The 22500-nt window shown below is 42.5% G+C and overlaps 1 protein-coding gene across 1 annotated transcript in view; it reads right to left on the bottom strand.

The window, feature by feature from the left end:
* The window catches only part of LOC138978604 (cholecystokinin receptor type A-like), a 143759-nt gene that overhangs the window by 47837 nt on the left and 73422 nt on the right, over positions 1-22500 (bottom strand). The window contains exon 2 of the mRNA XM_070351368.1: positions 981-1023. The gene's annotated coding sequence lies outside the window, so the exon portion shown is untranslated. The remainder of the gene's footprint in view (positions 1-980; positions 1024-22500) is intronic.

Below are 22500 nucleotides of genomic sequence, written 5' to 3'. Positions count from 1 at the left end.
GTGTACATGACTGAAAGCAATGCCGATGTTTCTGTTTATTTTTAATTTGCATTCACAGTTTGGTGCTGAGGGTAGAACTCATTTGTCGGTGAACGGGCATCAATATATCATGTAAGCGACACAATGGTTTGAACACATGCAGGGATGTCGTTAGGCGTCGGACATCGGACATATTATAACGATGAAAATCCCCAAATGTCCGATTCACATTGCCGCATGTCGGTCAGATGTCCTATCGTTTTAGCCTGAGCGTGGTCATTGTCCGATATGTACTCCATTCCTTCGGACAGCGCGATATTCGTTAATTTTCATTTCAAGATACAAATCTTCTGAAAGACCGAACGCTCTCGTGTTCAGCTGACACTGAAGTTGCCTGTGCTGCGTGCGGATCTTTTCTTTTGTCGGGAATTCCCGAACCGTTTGCGGTATGCGCCGTTTGGGTATAACTGTCTCGGTGCAGCGCACTGATCTAAAAATAGTGGACTATTTTTAGATCAGTGCATGCTACAGGAGTACGGGAGACAACTCCAACTGACTAAATTTGTCGTCTGCTTTTGTTTTCGATACGAGACGAAGCACTGAATTATGCCGCTGAAAAAAACCCTAAAGCCTGCTAAAGACACACACACACACACACACACACACACACACACACACACACACACACACACACACAGGGAAAATAATGTGAGTCAAATGTAAAACAAAACAGTTATACAACCAGAAAGAGATATAAACAGAACGAAAGACACGCGCGCACAACAACACGTATGCACAGACGCACACACGCGCAATCGCGCACGCGCTCACACACAGAAAGAAAAAGAGAGTGAGAGATAGACAGTCCAACAGTAGGAGAGAGGGAAAGAGATACAGATCGAAACAGAACGACAGACAGACAGACAGACACAGACAGAAAGACAGAGCAGGACTGAGAAGAAAAAGAATAAGTTATGAAGTATACAAACAAAGTTACTCACTGTTGCGAAAGTCTGTAACTGTTTGCAGTGCCCGACAGCCGTTCTGGAATGACAGAAAACAAGGCAAAATGCTGTCAACACAACTTTCAAGGTAAACTGACACAACAAACTAAAACAATATCCTCAACAAGAAATTTCGTGAAGAAGTCATACGCGAGTTTACCTCGACCAGCTTCCAGCAACTGAACCCAACTACCCCCTCCCCCTATACCCCCTCATCCCCCCCTCCTATGTCCCTAACCCTCATGTCTCTTACCGCACCCCCCCACCCCACCCCCCCTCCACCTCCAGCCATCAGCTACCACCCAATCACATTGTCTACTCCTCCCTTTTTCTGATGGTATACCTTTTGGCCACCAATGCAAACGGAGGCATGTGTTGGCTAGGTAGGTGTGTGTTCACTCGGATTCCATAGTTGCAAAAGCACATTGCGTGTGTGCGTGAGCGTGTCTATGGTCGACATCACAGGACGGTATCCACGAGCGCCGCAATTTTCTCGCGGACGCGCGCGTACTGGGGCAGTCTCTCTGTGAAGATCGCCAGCAGCCTACACCGTGATTTGAGAGTATACGCAAAGTCTCGCTCAGAACAGTGTACCGTATGTGTGTGTGTGTGTGTGTGTGTATGTGTGTGTGAGTGTGTGTGTGTGTGTGTGTGTTCGTGCGTGCGTGCGTGCATGACAATGTGTGTGCATGCGTGCGTGGGTGCGTGTGTGCGTGCATGCGTACGTGTGTGTGTGTGTGTGTGTGTATGTGTTTGTGTGTGTGTCTGTGTGTGTTTGTGTGTGTGTGTGTGTGTGTGTGTGTGTGTGTGTGTATGTGTGTGTTAAACGCATTAAATCTATTGAACACCAACTTTAGATCCTCTTCAACTACATCCGAAAAAAAAGTTAAATCAACAAGGAACAAGGTATCTGAAACTAGCACACATATGGTTCTAACACTCTAAACCTGCAACCATTAAAATCAAAAAAACAAAGTTATGTTGTTGGAACGTTTGTTATTGACAAATAACAATAATTATAAAGAATATATAATATATAATATAACAATAAAGAAGGCAGTTACATGCCGAAATATTGATTTAAACTTACCTAACCTGGTTACTGGTGTGTTTTCTTTTTCTTTTTTCTTTAAATAACAATATCCCCATATTTGACGTTGGCAGTCTCTTTGTTTTTGGATTTGTAACCATCAAAATGAGATCCAAACTATTAGCAAGGACATTGGTTTACTGAACCTCGTCTGCCGTGTTTCTTTGCAGAAATATATAGCGGCGTTGTTGACTTCCTCTTTCAACCCGGAAGTAGATAAGGAGGAATGCAAATTGTTCACACGTACGTGGTATGTTTTCAAAGATAGAAAGTGAGGTATTTTCACGGATAAAAAACGGACATGGCTTGCTTAAAAATGCACCATTTTGTGAAGCTCTTGTAATATACTTGCCGAAACATGTCTTTTATCTTGAATGTAGTATGCCCACCTTGAATTTCTTGTCAAAACGTACGTGTCTTTATCATGATTTTAATGTGCCCAACTTGGATTTCTAGGCTAATTCTGGTGTCATTTTGAATCTTTATATATATTGTCTACATTTATTGTAACAAAGAACGTTTCTAATTTGTTTAATTTGGGTAGCACTTGGCTTTTCGGAGACACCTCTGGTTAAAGCTTGCGTTGCTGTCGTGATCGATAAAACAAAAAATGTGTGTTTACGTGCGTGTGTGTCTGTCTGAATGTGTGTGTGTGTGTGTGTGTGTGTGTGTGTGTGTGTGTGTGTGTGTGTGTGTGTGTGAGTGTGTGTGTGTGTGTGTGTGTGTGTGTGTGTGTGTGTGTGTGTGTGTGTGGTTTAGTGGCCAACCATCTGCCACAAATATAACAAAATACAGCAAAGCTTAAAAGTCGGCGTTAAAAAATAGAGTCGGTCGTGTAAGGCAAACACACATCAAGTTTTCACCTTATAATCTGTGTCGTTTGTTCTATATAAATTGTTGCGAGTGCTGCGTAAAATGAAAGGGCTAAATAAAAGAAAACAGCGCAGAATTCTCTCAGCAGGGCATTCATTAAACGCATGTCTTTCGGCCCGAAGCGCGCAAAAGCGATAAGATAAACAGCTATAGTTTGCACACGTAAGGCGCAGCAATTAGCAAAAACTAAAATAAAAATCGAACTCACACGCATTCACAGAACACACACATGCATAGAACACACACGCTGGCACGACCTCACGACGTGTCCCCTTCCCCCCTCTCTGTCCTTCCCTCCCTCGTTCCCATTTCTCTCCCTCATCTTTTTTGCTACCCTACCCTACCCTACCCTTTTTTGTGCGTGTTTCTTCTCAGTTCACGACCACACGGAGTTTATCTGCAACAAACTGCTTTGCAAGCACGCATCAGCGTAATAAAATACGCAACAGCGTACGGAGGGACTCGCAGCGTGACGCAATGGAACAAGAAATCCTGACGCGTTGCGTTAAATAACAACGATTATAAGACACGCTTTGAAAGAGTTTTAACAACAAGAAAACATGTACAAAACGGTCACTTGAAATCAAATTAGTTTCATTCGGAGCGAAAAGAAAAAAAATGTAGAAAACAAGGAAATACATGAAAGAGAGAAAGACAGACAGAAAGAAGGAATGAAAGGAAGGAAGGAAGAAGAACAAGAACAAGAAGAACAAGAAGAACAAGAACAAGAAGAACAAGAAGAACAAGAACAAGAAGAACAAAGAAGAACAAGAACAAGAAGAACAAGAACAAGAAGAACACGAACAAGAAGAACAAGAAGAACAAGAAGAAGAAGAAGAAGAAGAAGAAGAAGAAGAAGAAGAAGAAGAACAAGAAGAACAAGAACAAGAAGAACAAGAAGAAGAAGAAGAAGAACAAGAAGAACAAGAACAAGAAGAACAAGAACAAGAACAAGAACAAGAAGAACAAGAAGAAGAACAAGAAGAACAAGAACAAGAAGAACAAGAACAAGAAGAACAAGAAGAAGAAGAAGAACAAGAAGAACAAGAACAAGAACAAGAAGAACAAGAAGAAGAACAAGAACAAGAAGAACAAGAAGAACAAGAAGACGTTCGTGCTTGTTGCTGTTGTATTCAGACAGAAACAAGGAAACACTGCCCCCTTCCGGCGACCGATTCTCGACCTTGCCCAGAAACCAGTTCGGCTCATTGCCTCAGATCATTGTGCGTTTCTGATGCAATGATCATTCATCCGATTAAAACAAAGAGTATGGTGATAACCACGAGACAAAAACACCAATTAAGTCCTTTACAATTACAACTGTCAGTTGGTTCAACTCAAGTGCAGCAAGTTAGGGAACATAGATTATTGGGTGTTACCATTGATCAAGAGTTGAAATGGCAAACTCATTTGAGTAATATTTGCAAATTAGTATCAACAAATTTGTACCTGTTATCAAAATTAAGGCATTACGCAGATTCTGCAGCACTCAAAATGTTCTATTACGCCCACATAATGCCTCATATAAACTTCGCATCGACACTTTGGGATAACTGCAGTGATATTCATTTAAAAAGACTCAATTCCCTGTATCGCCGAGCTGCAAAACTTATTCTGCATGATTTGAATAGGTCCACGGATGATAAACTAAAGCTCCTGAATTTCCTCCCCTTGAAAGATCAGTTGACGTTCAACAAGGCTGTGTTCATGTATAAAATTCTAAATGACGACTGTCCTAAATATTTGCAATCACATTTCAAACATGCCACAAAAAGATATGGGTCCCAAAAAATCATCCCTCCTATACCTCGCATAGACCTCTACAAATCGAGCTTAGCCTTCTCGGGAGCGTTTCTCTGGAACTCCTTCCCCCAACAGATAAAAAATGCAACTTCAGTGAACATGTTTAAGAGACATTCGTGAATGAAATGTCTTGTTCGATTGTTATTTTGTTAAACATTTTGTACTAGTGTTAACGGATGTGTAGCTGATCGGAGCAACTTTATTCCCAAATGAAAGGTATAACTATGTCAATGTAATTTTGTAATTTTTGAGTTCTCCTTATGTAATTCCTTAAATGCACATTGTGTTGCATTCCATACAATGTATTTCTGTATTTTATATGATTGAATTTATATTTTGTATGTGCGTCTGTCTTTATGTGTTGTATAAAGGACAGGTTGGAAGAATAAGAATACTTTATTATCTCATAGAGAAATTCAGGCTTTGCCTAAAACCTTTATCCTTTTGTAATAAAGTTCTGAGTCTGAGTCTGAGATCTTCCTCTCCACTTAACGCATTCCAATATCAACACCTTGATTGCTTCCTGTGAGTCAACATTTCTGGATGAACGAATTTCACAAAAAGCCACAAGTATCGATTAAGAAATCAATTAATGAACTAATTATCAAGTCAAGTCAAGTCAAGTATTTTATTGTTTTGGGCCCAGAGGGCTTTGAAACAAAGATTATAACTTTAACAAAAAAAGGTAACAAATCAGACAGTTAATATATGTGTCACAGTGGAAAGTGGAATCCAGAGGAATCTGAGATTCCCCTAGGGGAAAGTAGAATTCCAGTTTCCCCTCGAGGAAACTGGAATTCTACTTTCCTCTGGATTATTGCCAGATGAAACTGGAATTCCAGTTTCCTCTAGGGGAAACTGGAATTCAATCTCTAGGGGAAAGTAGAATTCTACTTTGCCCTAGTGGAAACTGGAATCAGACTTGAAAATTGCTTAATTTTGTGCCAGATTTTACTGAACTTTAGAACGTAGTCCTGCTGACCGACTCAGGTTTTTTTCAGCATTTTACCCAAAACACATGTTTTTGCCTTGTGTATGTAGTGGACTCGACAATGGTGAAGTGAAGAGTGTTGTGGACAGATGTCGTAACTACTTTTTGTTTGTGATGGAAGAGTTAACCAAGCCAATTTAACGTTCATTCATAATTTATTGCACACACACTCACATCTTTAATTACACGATTATGGTCTAACAACTTTTCCAGTTTTGTCAGTCTTGAGGGTTCTTTTCTTACTTGTCTGTATTTTGACAGTTTGTTTTGTCAGGGCGAGGATGGCACTTGGTGCTGCAGGGAATTCCTGCATCTTTGCAGCAGCACTTCTTTGTTTTGCAGCTGCCTTTGCAAGAACATACCGTTCTCGCGACGGCCTGATTTTGCCATCTGGTGGATGCGCGTGATGCGTGAATCAAGGTCACCTCTGACAGTCTGGCAGGATCTGCTGCATTCAAAGAGGGAAACAGCACACTGTTCATGTCAACCAGTTCCTCACCACGCAACCAATTTTTCACAATACCAGCAGGACAGTACACTTTGTACATCTCACAACCACCCACTGTTTTGGACTCGAGCACTTTACAAGTGAGCAGCCTAACATCTGTGTTGGTTCTATCGGCACTGTGGATTTTAACTCCCACTGTGTTGCCATCTGAAAACGACTTCGTCACATCTTTCAGTTTCTTTTGGTACCGAGATTCTTGGCGCCTGGCAGCAGTCAGGAAGTTTCTTCTTGCAGCCAACCGCTTGTCTCTGTGAACTGCACTGGCCTCATTTTCAACCACCGCACTGCGTCTCCAAAGAACAAACTGTCCAACTTCTAATGGCTCTTGCATGGGATTTCCCTCTGTGGGCACACATGCAGGGTCAAACACTTGATCAACAGACATCACGGCATGCTCACGTGGATTTACTTTCATACCATTAACAGAGGGAATGTTCGTGTGTTCTGTTCCTGCACCGACAATGTGGTTTTCACTCAAGAGGAGATACTGTCTTCCACGCTTTCTGTTCTCAGTTGAATCATTGTTGACTGAAACAGCATGAACTGCACCGCTGTCATGACTGCCAGACTGTGGAACCGCCCCATTCTGACCATCCAGCTCCAAACTCACACCACTGTGGCTGCCGCTCTCTGACTGCAAAAACCCATCAGTCTGACTCCCAGACTGTGAAAACCCGTCATTCTGACTCCCAAACTGTGAAAACCCGTCATTTTGACTCCTAGGCTGCAAAAACCCACCGCTCCCCCAAACCCCCCCCCACCCCTCCTTACACACACACACACACACACACACACACATACACACACACACACACAAGGATGGAAAAAAGCCGTTTAGAGTCTGCGGGGGAAAAAAACCAGTCGGGTTAACCTAGACAAACTTTTTTTTATTTTTTAGGCCTTATCAAAATCCCTTTATCCAGAAAACATTGAAGGTTGGCTCAGGTGCACTGGATGACAATACATGAAACAGTACTTACCTCCCATTATCGCTGTGGAGAATTCTCGGAGGTCCAAAACTGCAGAACTGGTCGAAGAGATGACTTGCAACCTCAGCAGCCCTCTTAGACTTCAAGGCGTATGCCCAGCTGTACTTGGAGAAGCAATCTTGGGCGTGCAGAATCCACTTACTCATTGTCTGGTCGGCTTCTAAAGTCAATTAGGTCGATCTGAACTCGAAGAAGGAACGACAGGTTGATCATCGCCTTGCCTGATGGTAGACTCTTCACTGCTTGCCTTTGGCAGCAACTAGTGCAGGTCTTGAGGAAAATGTCAATTACATCCCATTTGATTCCGGCGTAGTTGCTTTTGACTTCTGTCCAGGTCTTGTCTCGGCCAGAATGGCCAACGTTAGTGTGGCATGTGGAGATTGTTTGGAAAATCTCCTCACGTGCGACAACCGGACAACCCGACTTCTTGCAAAATATTATATTCTGCGAGCCGACCATCCCGAGCTTGTACAGCTTTTTGGCCCAATGTTTGAATTTTGGACCCTCTGGACATGCCTCCTTCTCGTCCAAACTGAGCATCCGCAGAATTGTGTTGTATTTGTTTTGGGGCAGGCAAAAAGTATCTCTATTGTTCATATTCAGTTTTTGTATGTGCGCATCCAATTGCTGGTAGAAGTTTGCTTTTTGTTGCTGGTCACCACTGTCACCGTTAATCTCCATACTGTCCTCTGCTTCTCTCTTGGCTGTCAAACTGAGATCTGTGTCAGCAACTTCCCCTTTTGTGTGAACCAGTTCCTCCGAAAGCGGCGTATGGCTGCCTTAATGGCGGGGTAAAAACGGTCATACACGTAAAATTCCACTCGTGCAAAAACACGAGTGTACGTGGGAGTTTCAGCCCACGAACGCAGAAGAAGAAGAAGTGTGAACCAGTGCTCACAATTTGTTCTCACCAAGGAGCATTTTATTGCTCCAGTACAGCTTAATGGAGTTGTAGTCACGAATTCGTGATCTCAAGTCGTGGCAATTAGAATACACCTGGAAAACTGGTAATTAATTTGACATTCACTCAATACCTTTTGTTGTAAAATCTGGCACAAAATTAAGCAATTTTCAAGTCTGATTCCAGTTTCCACTAGGGCAAAGTAGAATTCTCCTCTGGATTCCACTTTCCACAGTGACTGTTCAAGTCTGATTCCAGTTTCCACTAGGGCAAAGTAGAATTCTACTTTCCCCTAGAAATTGAATTTCAGTTTCCCCTAGAGGAAACTGGAATTCCAGTTTCATCTGGCAATAATCCAGAGGAAAGTAGAATTCCAGTTTCCTCGAGGGGAAACTGGAATTCTACTTTCCCCTAGGGGAATCTCAGATTCCTCTGGATTCCACTTTCCACTGTGACATATGTATACAAACTGAGCGGACAAATACAACAATACTATACAACCAAAATAAATTGGCAATATACACTTCCATACATACAACAACAACAACAACAACAAAAATTGGTTTTACAAAATCAGGTAAGAAATCAGACAGATAATATGTATACATTAAGCGGACAACGATAATATACAGCCGAAATAAATTGACAATACCATTATGCCATGCATCTTTTGTAAAAAAAACACACAAAACAAAACAAAAGCATGTATTACATACATATTCATACCAATAAAGAAACTAGATGTAACGCTAACATACTAAAATCACGCTGCACAGAGAGAACACCCTGCGTATTGATGTCAGGTACGTGCCAATATGGTGATGGTGGTGGAGAGTTTTGGTGGTTTGATCCCGTGTGAAAGCCCAGTCAGCTGATGCTAAGTCCAAGTATTTGCACAGGAAAGACGTACTGTACCCTTAGAATCCACAACACTTTTGCATATTTCTTTCTCTCCGAAGCATGAAAGTCAAATGTGAGCGGTAACTGACACTGTGCCAAGAGAGAGAGAAAGAGAGAGAGAGAGTGACAGACATACAGGACAGGACAGTAGAGTAGTCGATAGGAAGGAGCGGGGGGGGGGGGGGGGGGGGGGCGCTAGGCAGCTGTATTTAATGTCTAGCGTCCCTTGACACGAAAGTATAAACACATTCAACAGCATTGGGCGCTAGAAACATGATTCTGTACTTTAGTCCTACAATGACAAACCACTTAACTGCTTCCCATATAAGTCAAAGACCTCAGAAATCCGATTACAATAGCTCAACCACAACAAAAAGACAACCACATGGAAGATCTCTCGTCATGCTCGCTACATGAACATTGATACTTAATTCATGAAACGATCAGACTGCTTCTGTTCATCTTTCGTCATGGACCAGACCGGAACATGGATACTTAGTTCCTGAAACGGTCAGAGGAGCTTTTGTTCATCTGTCGTCATGGCCGACGCCAGAATATGGATACTTTCTTCCCCATCCGGCCAGACAGCTTTTGTACATTTTTCTATCGTCTGTCAACAGTGATTTGAATTGACGTCTGGGAAACGAGAATCTGAGCGCGCTATGCATAGTCAAGTGTACACATGCACACAAAACACAAAAAGGGGGAAATGGAGTCGAATGCGATTCCGATTCCGTATTGCATGCCGATAGGACTGGTCACACGTCTGCATGCAGTTCAAGTGGGAGAGTTGTGGTTATATGCGGAATATTGATGACAACAAACTCTTGCAGCAGACGGGTCAATGTGATGAAACGTCGATTCTAGCTGAATGCATGAACTGCGCAACTTTCAAGCATCAAACGACCATCAATGTAAAACAGTCACAAGAAAACAAAGCCACCCGTTTCAGTAAAAACCCACTGGCAATGATAAATTATCGGGATTTCAGCTGAGTGAAAGCACTGACCAACGTGAGTGCATTCTCACGCAGGACTTATGTCACAACGAAGAGACGTTTTCAAGACAACTCAGTAGTATGACGAATAACCGATTTAAGCTGAGTGTAAGAAAAGAACAATTTTCGGGCATCAAAATGGCCATACGTGTACAAGAGCCACAAGAAAAGAAAAAGCGCGATTGAACACAACCCATGTTTTTACCTATTTACCCCCACCCTGAGATACACAATGAGCGTTAAAGTTAATGTCCTGCTTAGCACAAATTTAAAGTAAGTCGGTTTGGGTACCTATCAGCTCAAGAATTTTTTTTAAATAATCCGGCACTATCTGAGCTACCTAGCGATGTAGGGAACTCAATTTACAAAAAGAGAGAAGAAATAAGTAGGAGATTTGGCCTCCTCTAGCGTGTTAGCTAGACCTGAACAATTCAGTGACTTCGTTATGAAATGACCTGCCAATATTTCCATCAGAATAACGCTTAAAAATCAAAAGACAACGATACAGAGACCGCTAACAGTGTTATAATTACGAATTAACAACGCTTAAAAATCAAAAGACAACGATACAGAGACCGCTAACAGTGTTATAATTACGAATTAACAACGCTTAAAAATCAAAAGACAACGATACAGAGACCGTTAACAGTGTTACAATTACGAATTAACTGCGGAAGAAAAAATATCTTTTTCAGTTTAGGTCATCATTAACAATTCCTGAAAACATGTTCTTTTAAAACTACCTCGTGACCTGCATACATTTTCGGGTGTGGGTAAGAACAGAATAAATGCAATAAAAGCATACCTAATATTAGTTGCAATTAGTTGGCTCAAACAATGTTATTCAAAGAATAACATACACGTAACTATGCCGCATACAATCAATTGAATTAATGCAGCACAATAAGCTTATCTTATAAACATGCTCTAAAAAAAAAAAAAAAAAAAAAGAGTGTAAAATCGGATTTATTTTGGAAATTAGTTCATTTTCAAAGTGACTAAAGCTCATTGCTCCTTCATAATGTCAGCGTAAAATGAACAAAATAGACTTCGGCTTCCGAACAAGCATTGATAGCAATGCAGGTCATCTTTGTTTTTATATACGCTGTAGTGACTCCCCCGTACAGCTCGTGCTGTCATGGACACCCGGTCTCCTGAACAAATGGACTGTCTGTATGGACTGACACTTCCCTGAATGGATGACAAAAACATCAGGCAGAAAAAAAGCACGAGTTTGACCTCCGTGCTCGAAAACTGGTCTGAAGGCCCGGGCAAGGTTCAAGGTTCGCAAGGTTCAAGGTTTAGGTTCATCATATGGGGTCCACTGGGGCATTGGAGTGAAGGGACTAGTTAACATCTGCATCGCAATACCAAATATATATAACAGTGATTTAATCCGTATGTTAAGCAGTTAAACATAAAACAACATGGCAGGACAGAAGTTCAATGAAAAACAAGAAACAAAAACAACAAACAATCCAAACAAATACACAAACAAAAGCAATAACAAGAATAAGTTACAGAGAGGCTGGCCAAACTCAAAGACAAACTCACACAAGGAACACGGTAGCGGTTCGGGGGGGGGGGGGGGGGTGAGTGGGAGATTTGTCGGCTGGGTGGTTGTTGGTTTTAGAGCCTTTCAAGGCAGTGAGAGGTAGATGTGTGTTTGTATGAAATGAACGAGAGCAGAATGTAAAGTAAGATCATCCTGACGGGGTACCAACTAGTCGCACTAGCTTACTAAATCCCGTGGGACGCCATTAGCACGACCAAGTCCTACAGTATTAGTCGCCACGAGCCCATCACCAAAAGCATGTTTCATGCAAATATCTTCCCAACTGCTAAACAAAAGGGCGGTTACTATTAGGTGCTCCCGAAGCGTTCATCAACGCGGTTGTCGTCCCTGCATGGGCGGCAATCCCAAGCGTTGCGGAGTGGTGTCCCTTGATACACTTTAGCGTGAGGGTACATAAGTTTCTGGACGGAGTGTCTACTGTGCAGCTGTGGGTTATCAATTGAAGGCTTTGGTGGATGAGTACTAAGAAACTACGGGACGTTCGCGCTTTAGAAATAGACAACAACAGTCATAAGAGTTATTCGGGACTAGTCTCCTTAGCTGGGACCTCTGGGAACACGAAGCATTGGAATGAACAAACAACTTTGCATGCTGAACTTTGTGCATGAGTTGAGTCAGCGTGGTTTGCTCAAAACAGCTTAATGAAGGAATATATTATTATTTAAATAATTTTGAAGGCAAAAGGGTTAGTCTTGAAAGTTAATGTTTTGTAGCATGGACAGCAGAGAAACAACTTTGATTTTCGATCAAGGAATTCGGCAAACTCTTGGGTCAATAAACGCTAAATTGGGTTATAAAATGCCTATACAAAAGCTACATGCGAATGTAGAAAGCGAGTACCAATGCTGACAGATGAAAGACTAGATATCAAAGGTGCACACGTTTCCATACCCCTAAGTACTTGCATGTGACAAAAAGCGGCGACACATTTTCCCAACGGTGCTTTTTCTGTTCTGCTTACTTTGTAACGCATGCATCCTTCCTATTCTGAAAGCTAAATGTCCAACAATTTTCAATCAGATATCGATACGAAAGGTTATTGTAAAGTTCTTTTTAAAAGACTACAGAAAATGTCTACAGCATATCGACTTTAATTTCATATAAAAAAAAACATGCTTAATCCAACCTCCTATCTCAAAACTTCATTTATACAGTTCTACAAATGCATGATTTGTCTTTCTCTCTCACGTAACGTGTTCAACAACCCCCCCCCCCCCCCACCCCCACCCCTTCCTACCGCCATCCCAATCCCTCCAGCCCCATCTTAACTTGCTTATACCACAACAAAAACATTATTCGTATGTGTCCAGTGAAAATGCAGAGCGCTAGACGAGGTTTGCGTACTAACATATACATTGACGAGGAAGATGAGGGCAGAGCTATCAAAGCACAATTTGCGACAGCAGGGTTGAATCGGGGAGGGGTGGATGTCTTGGGATTCGGAAGCTACGACCCACAGCCCCCCCCCCCCCCCCCCCCCCCCGCTCTTGCCGACACCGATCTATCACTAACACCACTACCACAGCCATGATTTACAGTTCTATCAAAGGACTGACCATGGCCTTGTCTTTTCGCCCCGTCACGATCCTTGGGTCGAGCACCAAACCACCCACACGGAATCATTATCGCCACCACATCCGCCATCAGTAGTTAAAGATAACCCGTTCTTAGTTTTCTACTCAGGCTCTAGCCGTCTTATACCTGATGCGGAGTCTCAGATAAACCACCGACACGGTTTGTTTTCCTCCACCTCGATTAGTGCTCATCGTTTTCTTTAGGAAATGAAATATTCTCCTTCTTCTTCTTCTTCTCGTTGTTGTCGTCGTCGTCGTCGTCGTCGTCGTTGTCGTTGTTGTTGTTGTTGTTGTTGTTGTTGTTGTTGTTGTTGTTGTTCTTGTTCTTGTTCTTGTTCTTCTTGTTCTTCTTGTTCTTCTTCTTCTTCTTCTTCTTCTTGTCGTTCTTGTTCTCGAAATACTTAGTCGGTTTCTGGGATACGTGCGGGAAGAAACGATAGAATGTTGACCTTACGCCATTATTCGCATTATGACGTCTTCACGAACTTTGCTTCGCTTCAGGAGTGTCAGGAAGATGCCATACGACGGGCGCGTACTAGACTATAATGGCTAGGGCCACAGCCTTCCGTGTAGAAGGATCGGGGTTCGAATCCTGGCCACGCCTGGTGGCTCAAGGGTGAAGATGTTTCCGATCTACCCGGTCTTATTGTGTGCAGATCTGCTAGGGCCTTGTCCCCCTTCAAGCAAACACAAGACCAGGTAAGCAGAAAAAGGATCCTGTAATCCATGTCAGAGTTTGATGGGATATACAAACCCGAAAACTCTCAGCATGCATTCCCCGAAATCGGAGTATGACTGCCTAAATAGCGGGGGGGGGGGGGGGGGGGGGGTGTTGAGAGTGAGGGTGTGAGGGGAGAGCGGCTATACACGTAAAAACCCAATCGTTCCTACGAGTGTACGAGGGAGTTGCAGTCCACGAGAAGATGCCAAACGAGTTTTAGTTGAGTCATATCGTTTGGCAAAACATGAAACATTATGTTAATCTGAGCAAAGTCAGCAGAGTCAGCGCGACCCCTGTAAAATATTATGTGTAACAGTCAAATGTACTTATGCAGGCCCTGTCGTTTTGGAAGCGGAGTGCCAAACCACCTTCGTGTTATCATCACCACCACCACCCCTAACCTACTACCATCACCACCCCACCACCATCAACCGCCAAAGCCATCACATCTTTAGATCTTTTTCTAAGCACCGCTCCACCTTGGTCGATGGATCCCGTCTGATCCGAGCTGACCAGTATGGGAGAGGGGCCGGACATTCATGATGAATCTTTGATGACCGCCGCAAAGACCATCTCGCGCCTTCATTAGGGCAGCGTACTCGTCTACCGCCAATTAGTTTCTCTTTCCCGCAGTTGACCCAATAACCGACAAGTTAACGGTGAAGGGGGGGGGGGGGGATGTCCTGTAACGCGAAAGGTCAGCGACGAATTGGTGGTCGTTAAACAAAAAAAGAGTAGCCTGGCAGTGCGATAAGTAGGTTGTGATAACAAGGGCGTAGGAAGTGATTAGTGCTTTACAAGAACGTTGAAGTCGTGTGTTGGACATGTTTACAGGATTAACGATTGTCAGTTAATTCTCTTTATACTCTTGTTTTAGAACAGGGGGGTGGAAGGACTAACGGGACAGGTCATCGACGAATTGGCGGCAGTTAAAAACAGAGTAGCCTGGCATTGCTATAGGTACGCTGTAAGAACGTAGACAGTCTCATAGGTGCTTTATAATAACGTTCTAGGCGTAAGTTGGACATGTTTTGATTAAGGCATAACAATTTTCAGCTAATACTCGTTAGACTCTCATGGTGTAAAGGGTGCCTGGTCACAGACACATTAGAGGTACTTAAAACAAAATATTTAAAAAAAACCGAGTAACCTCGCGGTCACACGAGTAAGTTATAATGGCGTACAAGGTTGTCGTTGGTGCTTTACAAGGACGCTGTTTGGGAGTGAAGGATATGTTTTAAGGTATTATGAGTCTTCTACACGGCAGTGTCATCATCATCAGTGCGTCATAAGGAACATTCCGCAGTTTAACGGATATGTTTTAGGGTAATTGGTTTCCCTTTTCTGCATTTAGCGGACAGGCCAGACATGAATTATTGCTACCACACACACACACACACACACACAGTGGTGCCGTTAGTGCTATGTAAAGACGTAAGTAGTCGTCATAAGTGCTTTTGGAGAGTGACGGATATTTTATTTTGGAGTATGATCATGGTCCTGCATGTAATGCAGTGTCATTTTGAGTATTTTACAAGAACGGTTTTGTACTGTGAATGATATGTTTTGAGATAAAACAAGTCTTTATTTCCCGCAGTCTATGAGTCAACATGGGGTGAATGGGTGCTTGGCGGCCATAGACTTATCAACCCTGGCTGAGTAAAAGTAGCACCCGTTAGAGCCCTACGTGTGATAATGTTCGTTCGGTATGAAGAAACTAGTTTTGTAAGGTATTGTGAGACTTATGTAAGCCAGTACTTCTTCTTGTTCTTCTTCTTGTTAATGTTCTTGTTCTTTGCTCTTCTTCTTCTTGTTCTTCTTCTTGTTCTTCTTCTTGTCCTTCTTCTTGTTCTTGTTCTTGTTCTTCTTTTTCTTCTTCTTTGTTCATGGGCTTAGACTCCCACGTTCACTCATGTTTTTAGCACGAGTGGATTTTTACGTGTATGACCGTTTTTACCCCGCCATTCAGGCAGCATACGCCCATTTCGGGGGAGGCATGCAGGGTATTTTCGTGTTTCTATAACCCACCGAACTCTGACATGGATTACAGGATCTTTTCCGTGCGCACTTGGTCTTGTGCTTGCGTGTACACACGAAGGGGGTTAGGTCACTAGCAGGTCTGCACATAAGTTGACCAGGGAGATCGGAAAAATCTCCACTCTTAACCCACCAGGCGGCAGCGACCGGGATTCGAACTCACGCACTCCCGTTTAGGAGGCCGACGTCTTACCACCACGCCACTTCGCCCGCCGTAAGCCAGTACTACTCCTGCCTTGTTGATATCGCGTTATGGTTGTGAATGATATCTTGGTTGGTATAACGACTCCAACCAACTATCCTAGCGGTCAGAAATGCATTAATCAAAAGTAGCTAACCACCATTACACGCAGCGGTGAAAAAATCGACCATTGGGCTTTTCCCAAATGCAGATGTAACTAACAACAAAAAAATACAATGAGTAATTCTGGGGAATTTTTCACTGGAAGTACTCGATAATTATGCAACCCTTTGACACATGCGATCTTCTATACATCACTCAAAAACATTGGAATTAATTAAAATGGATAAAGAACAAGAATTACGAGTTGAGAGAATAAAGAAAAAGTTAAGAAGAAACATTAAAAACAATATTTGAAAATTGTTTGTGACTGCTGAGAGATTCGAACCCGTGACTGCCCAAAGTAACAACTTCGCTATCAGGCGCTTTACCCATTTGAGCTATCCGGGTGGTTGTACTTGTGGAGAATGCTGTTTAACATAGAGGTGAGAAACGAAGTAGTGGTCCAGATAAAAAGAACGCGCTGGCAGTGCTATAAGTACTTTATAGCAATGAAACTAATTGACATTAGTGCCTTATAATGACGCCCTTGGAATACATACAATGTGTTCAAATGTGTTATGAATTTCCCGCATGTTTTTTTTTCACGTGCTGCATGCATCATCTCTGCTTTACAATGATGCTTTATGGGTGTGACATCCTTGTATGTTTTACGCTTAAGTGATTGTAGATCACCCAATACACCTAAACTCTCGAGAGTTGTAAATGTTAAAGGAATTCCGACTGGTTAAGAACTGGCTCGAAACAAATGCATGGCAATTCGAATAGCAGATAGAATGCTTATATTCCAAAGTAAACCAAAATCATAAAAGCAAGAAAGGTTATTTTTCTAATAATCAAATGTACGTAAGTTCATCGCAAAACACAATAGGTCGACGAAATTGTGAATATGATTTTTTTGTGTGTGAAAAAAGTAAACGTTCCAATAGCGAATTCATGGTACACTTTAAACTGAAGTAGTCCACGTTTGAACAAACTTTTTTGTAACCAGTTTTGGACACTGTAATTTTACCATCAAAAGTAGCACAAACACTATATAGTGTTTACAATGTGTGCTACTTTCGCCAGTAGAATTCATGAATACTTCAGTTTACAGTGTAGTTAATAGAACAACACAAGGCAGTGCCATTTGTACTTCAAAAAATAACACAAGGCAGTGCCATTTGTACTTCAAAAAATAAATAACGCTTTTGGTGAGATGTTGTGTTCCCTTTGACAGCAGTGGACAGACAGACAGACAGACAGACAGACAGAATCACTAACCTAGACACACCCGATGCAACAAGCACAAATCGCTGAGTGACAAACAAAAGACAATAGCACCTCGAGGTATTCACGAAACGCAAACAATCTCTAAAAATACAACAGAGTTCATTTTGTCAGTTCGCATGGCACCCCCCCCCCCCCCCATCTCACACACACACACACACACACACACACACACACACACACACACACACACACACACACACACACACACACACACACAGTGACCCACACACCCTTTTCTACCCGAGGCCATTAAACCAGACACACACGCCGCTGTTCCTTTACATTCAACAGACCGTGACAATAATTTGCCGAGATGTAAATGTAGATATGCGGCGGTGTTGAACGGAAGGTCGTCGCGCCCTCCTGCGTGCGCGTGTTGTTTATGCCATCCTAATTTGGCGAAGGGAAATTAAAGATACGTACTGTTCTTTCCGTGTTTCTGATCATGCTTATCGCCACAGATCTCCAATATTGTAATGGTCCTTGACCCATAAGAAGTGCTTGTACAGGTGTGTGATATCTCTTTATGTCCCATACCCCTGTATCTATATATATATATATATATATATATATATATATATATATATATATATATATATATATATATGACTTGTGTCTGTGTGTGTGTCTGTTCGCGATGCGCGGCCAAGGTTCTCGATGGATCTGTTTCAAATTTGGTGGCCATATTCAAGTACACCCGGGACACAACCTGGTCGATGAGATATTTCAACACGTGCTCTCAGCGCGCAGCGCTGAACCGATGTTTTTTTTTTTTTGTCTGGATCCACTACCAGTAACTCTTCCTTATCTTCTCCAGTGTTTTCAGCGTTTACCTCCCTTCTTTCGTGTGACGTCAATCCATATTCCCGTTTCTATTTTTAGATCACTGTCGACAACGCTCAATCCATATTCCCGTTATACTATTTTTAGAAGGTCACTGTCCCGGCGAAGCCGGGTATTACTCTTCTCCAGTGTTTTGCGCGTTTATCTCCCTTCCTTCGTGCAGTGCGCCGGCAAAGCCGGCGTACAGCCGGCAGAGTCGGGTCCCCGGCGCAGCCGGGTATACGGTTTGACTTCTTCCCGGCGAAGCCGTACCCGGCGAAGCGGGTATTCATCTACTATCCTATATCCCTTTACTTTATATCCCATTTCCCTGTATATCTTATATCCCTTTATATCCCATATCCCTGTATATATCATATCCCTTTATACTTCCAGTATCCCTGACACGTGGGAGAAATCTGCACTGGATCGTGCCACCTGGCGCTCCTCCATCCACAAAGGCGCCAAGATGTGCGAGGCCAGCAGAACCACCGCCGCTGAATTGATGAGACAGATCCGAAAAGCCCGTGCCATCAACCCTCCTGGAGACGTCCCACTCGTCCCTTGTCCCTTTTGTGTCCGAACCTTCCGTGCAAGGATCGGCCTTGTCAGCCATCTACGCACACACAGAAATAGCCAGCCCCAGCAACTCCCGGATGACAAGAGTGGTCCTCGTCGAATCGACGGACGAACAACAACAACAAGATTTGTCCAGGCCTTTGTGTAGATTAAGACAATCTGTTCAACTGGACATAAAACCAACAATCAACAGATCAGCTCCTTTCTGTGCAGAGTGGGCACTTTTTGTTGAATCTATTTCAAATTTGACACTTAGGCCTAAAAACAAATTAGGTGTGGTTACGGTAACCCGACCTACCCTATGTTTAGGGGCCGACCCTATAACTTTTTATTACATTTGTCCAAAAAAAACAACAAAAAAACCGAGTGCAGAAAACGCAATGAAAGCGAAAGCGCTCGAGTCGCACACTTATTTCCCCGTCAAGTAGGTTTAATTTGTACACATTAGAAAAAAAAGTTTAAAAAAAAAAGTGATTGCCTACCTTCCTACCCTATTTTTTGTGTGGCTATGTTACCTTAACCACACCTATTTTTTGTGGCCTTATGTCAATCTGCCAAGTTAATCTATAACAACAAACAACAACAACAACAACAACAACAACAACAACAACAACAACAACAACAACAACCTTTTTCTGGTTCAATTTCGAGTAAAGTATTGCAAAATAGGTCAAATTACCATGTTGTGATGTTTAAAGTCTTCGGGGTTTTTTTCTCATGCATTTGAATCATATCCATTAACGTTCGTGAAAGGGTCATGCGAAGAATGTACCATGAGAGGAGAGAGTATTGCCTTGGACGAGCTGTCGAATTTGAAATAATACTTCTATTAAAACTAATTCAAATATTCATGTTGCATCAGTTGAACAAAATTCAAATCGTTGTTACAACTCTGCCAGCTACAATGCGAATGAAATCGCTGCAGAACCTAGTTTGCCCAACGTGGAAAACATCTCTTTAAATAATTGCAGAGGATGACGTCATTTACCAGGGTCAGGGAAGCGGGCCTTAGAATGATCCCCAGGCGGCCATTTTCACAATTGGAGGCAGTGCGGAGCAAGTAACAAAAAGAGAATAATTATATAATAGCAATCTGTACACAACGGTGAGCGAGGTGATTTGTCTTCTTGCGCTAGAAAGAAAATGACTGGTAGCTCACTGGCTAGAGCACTGGAATTGTGATCTTCGTGTCACGGGTTCGAATCCAGGCCTAACACCCAAGACACACACACACACACACACACACACACACACACACACACACACACACACACACACACGCACGCACACACACACACACACACACACACACACACACAGATCCGTCCAATCTTTTGCACGCACCAAGGGCATTCTTCCATTTGGACTGGCACATACCAAACTCTCACATCCTGGTTTTGTGCAGTGTAAGAACTTATTTTGTTTCTCTGCTTGTCTGCCGATCTTATCTCGTTCACCGGCACCAGTTCCGTTCACCTGGGTATGACGAAACTGAGATGGAACATCTTCAGTGGCCAATTGGGTTAAGGGCATGTTTTGATAATACGCTTCCTTAAGCTGTGCATGTCTTCGCACGAGCTTTTAAGCCGCTATATAAATACAAATACCTCATATAGCCGAATTCACAGACCACGCGTAGAAGGCACAGGTGAACATGGGTTGGCTAACTATCTCAGATCTAGCCAGGCTTTTACTTGGGATGAGAAGATCCCTCCACCCTGGACAAAACAACTCATCAGCTTTGGTACTGTCTGTGTAGAGAGGGCATCTCTGTAGAAACTAATTTCGTAATGGATACTAGTGGCTATATATGGAATAAATCCACACACAAAACAATATACACAGCAAACACTCAGGATGTTGACTTTTGGCATGTGTCGAATTAGACGGATGTTCTTCTAAGTGAAAGCTTGGTTAGATCTGAGATGATGGATGACCTGAACAGTTTTCCCGAGGACTTCTAGACCAAAGCTTTAAATCATCACGTTAGCCCTGCTCTGGGGCTTTAAGAAACTTCAATAAAAATGATACAAATATATATTTATATATATATATATATATTTTTTTTTTTTTCTTAAACAACAGAAAACAAAAACAAATGAATACTTTATCGAACGGCGAACTATTGACAGAACACAACATTCACCGGAACCTCTATCAATCGACCTTGCAGTGAAAGCTAAGTGCTCACCTTTTTATCATTATCGATTGTCTGGTGTTTTTCTTGTTCGTCAAATATTGACAGATCTGTTGTAAATGTTTCGTTTTGTCAATATTCAGACGTTCCAAGGACGAACCATTCATGATGTTTTTATTCCTGACTTTGGAACGTCAGCAGTTTTAATTGTTTCGATTTTTTTGTCTCAACACACACTGAAAAGAATCAAAACACAAGACAGGTAGGTTGTTGGAACGTTTGTTATTGACAAAACAATACATTCACAGATGTTTCTACCCAACATTCTTTTAAGTGAACAGACAAACAAATATTAATTTGTTTATATTAAATTCTGAATTTGGGAGCGTTGGCAGTCTCTTTGTTTTTGGATTTTAAACACTGAAAAGGTTAACACATTATTTTACCACAGACAGCCTAACGACCAGAAATAAGGTTGAAACCATTACTCACAGTGACAATTAGAAACGAGGAGCATTCCAAATTCGAAACGGCAACTTCTTCTTCTTCTTCCTCTGCGTTCGTGGGCTGAAACTCCCACGTACACTACGTGTATTTTTTGCACGAGTGGAATTTTACGTGTATGACCGTTTTTACCCCGCCATTTAGGCAGCCATACGCCGCTTTCGGGGGAAGCATGCTGGGTATTTTCGTGTTTCTATAACCCACCGAACTCTGACATGGATTACAGGATCTTTTTCGTGCGCACTTGGTCTTGTGCTTGCGTGTACACACGGGGGTGTTCGGACACCGAAGAGAGTCTGCACACAAAGTTGACTCTGAGAAATAAATCTCTCGCCGAACGTGGGGACGAACTCACACTGACAGCGGCCAACTGGATACAAATCCAGCGCGCTACCGACTGAGCTATATCCCCGCCCGAAACGGCAATGATACGACCTATCACCGGACACACCAAAATGTAACGAGAATACAGCTGTATTTTTTTGGCATTTTTGTTATTAGGTATATCGTACTGCCTTTGGGGAATTCCCTCAAAGTACTGTCAATGTCAGTAAAACAATATAATACAAAATTAATACAATTAACTAATAGTTCCATAATACAATAACACGACCTCCCCTCCGACTGCCCCCCCCCCCCTCCCTCTCACCCGACTGCCCCCCCCCCCCCATCAGTCCCCATCTCCCATAGTCATCACACAGTCCATAATTAGGCCATGGTACGAATACGAATACGAATACGAATACTTTATTATCTCATACTGAGTGGTATCACTGAATATTAAAAACTGATCATCATTAAGAGACCCCGGATGTTGTAAGTGGGTGTTAACCTCGCGTTTATGGGCTTGGAACACGGGGGTAACAGCCATACACTGTCACTGTAGAATAGTCACTGCGGTGTCACTGTTGTTTGCCGTCGGAAACACAATGAATTGGAGTC

This window comes from Littorina saxatilis, linkage group LG10 (assembly GCF_037325665.1).
Source record: "Littorina saxatilis isolate snail1 linkage group LG10, US_GU_Lsax_2.0, whole genome shotgun sequence".
Lineage (NCBI taxonomy): Eukaryota > Metazoa > Mollusca > Gastropoda > Littorinimorpha > Littorinidae > Littorina > Littorina saxatilis.
This window is presented reverse-complemented; position numbering and strand designations above follow the sequence as displayed.